General features: G+C 40.6%; 2 pseudogenes; one reads left to right on the forward strand and one right to left on the reverse strand.

The window, feature by feature from the left end:
• Positions 1–902: 902 nt before the first annotated feature.
• On the reverse strand, positions 903–1,021 carry LOC134963599 (5S ribosomal RNA; annotated as a pseudogene).
• A 2,515-nt stretch (positions 1,022–3,536) lies between these two features.
• Positions 3,537–3,655, forward strand: LOC134963600 (5S ribosomal RNA; annotated as a pseudogene).
• The last annotated feature ends 446 nt before the right edge of the window (positions 3,656–4,101 follow it).

The following is a 4,101-nucleotide window of genomic DNA, read 5'->3' on the forward strand; positions in this document are numbered from 1 at the left end:
ATAATCTTGATATGTGTTACTAAGTAGAGCTCTTTTATATACACTGTAAATGTCTAATTTCCTTTTTAAATAGAGCCTCATTGGGATTGTAATATCTATATAGTGCATCCAGGGTAAATTCATGATACCAGTGTGCAATATATAGTATTTGTATGTGGAAAATTCTTTTAATCATCTGTATGTTTTAGTATTGGTACTGGCCGGTGCCTTATTGTGATAATTATACATATATATATATATATATATATATATATATATAAAAAGTAAAAATGTTTTGATACAAAGTGAGAAGCGCTGTCTTATTGTCTGGTTGTTAATACCAATGACAACTGTAAAGGGAAAAACAAATGTATACGTAAAGAGAAAAGTATGACTCTTGTTTGGGCGCACTCTTCAGTTAACTAGATGTAAAGAGATAGTATCTAAAAATTGATTTAATCTTTATTTCAACTTTCTAAAATAAACTAAGAAGCAGAACAAACTAAATGGTGTTGGGACAGGTATAGGTGTCCCTGCTGGAGAGAGAGATCTCCCAGGATGGGAATAAAAATGTTCAGATCTCAATTATGCCTGGATAACAGCATATCGGAAGATGGCTACATGTTAAGCTACTTCCGTCTGCTCAAGATCTGTACAAACTGTGTTTGTATTGATGCAGCCCTAAAAAGGGTTAATTCGTGAGTGGGAGAACCCAAACACTGAATAACAATTCTATTAGGCACCACTGTTGTATTGATGCAGCCCTAAATTGGGTTAATTCGTGCGTGGGAGGACCCAAACATTGAATAACAGTTTTCTTAAGCACCACTGTCTAGGTGAGAGGAGGAAGAATAAAGAAGGAGGAAAATTAGGTGTAAGTGGTGATACTGCTGTTGGTGTGGTTTTCACAGGAAAACGGAGTCTTCCTACTTCACTGGGTATTCCCTAGTGGTCGCCCATCTAGGTACTAACTCAGCCCACCTAGGTTTAGCTTCCAAGATCGGACGAGATTGGGCGTGAACGTAGGGGTATGGTCGTAGGAATGTAATCCTATGGCACCAGTGAGAGTGCACCGAAGAGGAGGATTGATTCCTCCTGGGAAACGGAATGCTAAGAATGCATAAGGGAGGAGAAAGATGAGGGCTAGATGAGTAGGTGTGAATCTGCTGTCCACGTTAGACTGGAGAGACGTGTCTCCTGGGGGACACGCACCCCAGAATCATGGATGAGAGTTCACAGAAGGAAGGGAAGTGGGAAAAATTGGAGAATAAGGACAAGTGGTTATCACAGGGCCGTTGTGTTAGATTGAGTCCCTTTGGGTCACCTCTATTATTGGAAAATATCGGATCCAGGTTCAGAAAATGATAATAACAATGTAATTAATGTCTGCAACAAATTCACAGGAAGAATAATAATGCTGTTGAATCAAGGTAATGCAAGTTGCATATAGAAGGTATCAGATCACTGGATATGTCCGACACCTCTGTTACATGCAGATTTCAACAAAATCTAATGGATGAGGTTCTATCTGGTGCACCGTGCCTAGGCAGACACTTGGTGATATTATCCGGAAGTCGTCTATAGACAAAAATGTGTGTGTATATCATATGAACCAATATATGAGGCGGAGTGACTATCACCTATACGAACATCGCTTTGGTGATATGTCCCCAAAGAAACAAATAGACATGATACATACAGTTTGCAAGACACTTGGCAGGCTATAAGGCGGGATTACATAACATCTGTTCAGTATTTTGAATGAGAGAGACAAATATGTTTATGTAGCAAAAGTGGGCAAAAAACATAATAATGAATAACCGTGGAAATATTAAGCTCGTTCACTGAAAAATATCAGAGAATCTATCAATGATTCTTCCAATAACCAACATATAGCATTTTTTGCTGGAATGGAGAGAATGAGCTGTCACAGACAAGTAATGGATGTCGTTCATTCAATTAGTAAGTGATCAGGGTGCCCGTACTAGGGGCTGGGTGATCAAAGAAGCCCTGCCCCTATCACAGGGTTAGATCACAATGTACCTAACTGGCAGTGTACATATACATGCAATACAATTTGGCTGGAGCCACCAGCAATATAGATAATTTGTGATATGAACAAGATATGAACTTTTTAAGTTAGGACAGGTACAATAAAATATTGAATAAGCATCTAATATCACCCATTCAGTTGTCAAATCGGTAAGGTGCCCATAAGGAACAGATGTCAGGTAGGTAGAGTGCCCGCTAGGAAAACGCGTTTCACCCGGTTCCGGGCTTGTTCACTTCCATTCTGAGCAGCTCAGAATGGAAGTGAACAAGCCCGGAACCGGGTGAAACGCGTTTTCCTAGCGGGCACTCTACCTACCTGACATCTGTTCCTTATGGGCACCTTACCGATTTGACAACTGTATGGGTGATATTAGATGCTTATTCAATATTTTATTGTACCTGTCCTAACTTAAAAAGTTCATATCTTGTTCATATTAGAAATTATCTATATTGCTGGTGGCTCCAGCCAAATTGTATTGCATGTATATGTACACTGCCAGTTAGGTACATTGTGATCTAACCCTGTGACAGGGGCAGGGCTTCTTTGATCACCCAGCCCCTAGTACGGGCACCCTGATCACTTACTAATTGAATGAACGACATCCATTACTTGTCTGTGACAGCTCATTCTCTCCATTCCAGCAAAAAATGCTATATGTTGGTTATTGGAAGAATCATTGATAGATTCTCTGATGTTTTTCAGTGAACGAGCTTAATATTTCCACGGTTATTCATTATTATGTTTTTTGCCCACTTTTGCTACATAAACATATTTGTCTCTCTCATTCAAAATACTGAACAGATGTTATGTAATCCCGCCTTATAGCCTGCCAAGTGTCTTGCAAACTGTATGCATCATGTCTTTTTGTTTCTTTGGGGACATATCACCAAAGCGATGTTCGTATAGGTGATAGTCACTCCGCCTCATATATTGGTTCATATGATATACACACACATTTTTGTCTATAGACGACTTCCGGATAATATCACCAAGTGTCTGCCTAGGCACGGTGCACCAGATAGAACCTCATCCATTAGATTTTGTTGAAATCTGCATGTAACAGAGGTGTCGGACATATCCAGTGATCTGATACCTTCTATATGCAACTTGCATTACCTTGATTCAACAGCATTATTATTCTTCCTGTGAATTTGTTGCAGACATTAATTACATTGTTATTATCATTTTCTGAACCTGGATCCGATATTTTCCAATAATAGAGGTGACCCAAAGGGACTCAATCTAACACAACGGCCCTGTGATAACCACTTGTCCTTATTCTCCAATTTTTCCCACTTCCCTTCCTTCTGTGAACTCTCATCCATGATTCTGGGGTGCGTGTCCCCCAGGAGACACGTCTCTCCAGTCTAACGTGGACAGCAGATTCACACCTACTCATCTAGCCCTCATCTTTCTCCTCCCTTATGCATTCTTAGCATTCCGTTTCCCAGGAGGAATCAATCCTCCTCTTCGGTGCACTCTCATTGGTGCCATAGGATTACATTCCTACGACCATACCCCTACGTTCACGCCCAATCTCGTCCGATCTTGGAAGCTAAACCTAGGTGGGCTGAGTTAGTACCTAGATGGGCGACCACTAGGGAATACCCAGTGAAGTAGGAAGACTCCGTTTTCCTGTGAAAACCACACCAACAGCAGTATCACCACTTACACCTAATTTTCCTGCTTCTTTATTCTTCCTCCTCTCACCTAGACAGTGGTGCTTAAGAAAATTGTTATTCAATGTTTGGGTCCTCCCACGCACGAATTAACCCAATTTAGGGCTGCATCAATACAACAGTGGTGCCTAATAGAATTGTTATTCAGTGTTTGGGTTCTCCCACTCACGAATTAACCCTTTTTAGGGCTGCATCAATACAAACACAGTTTGTACAGATCTTGAGCAGACGGAAGTAGCTTAACATGTAGCCATCTTCCGATATGCTGTTATCCAGGCATAATTGAGATCTGAACATTTTTATTCCCATCCTGGGAGATCTCTCTCTCCAGCAGGGACACCTATACCTGTCCCAACACCATTTAGTTTGTTCTGCTTCTTAGTTTATTTT

Source organism: Pseudophryne corroboree, chromosome 9 (assembly GCF_028390025.1).
Source record: "Pseudophryne corroboree isolate aPseCor3 chromosome 9, aPseCor3.hap2, whole genome shotgun sequence".
Taxonomy (NCBI): domain Eukaryota; kingdom Metazoa; phylum Chordata; class Amphibia; order Anura; family Myobatrachidae; genus Pseudophryne; species Pseudophryne corroboree.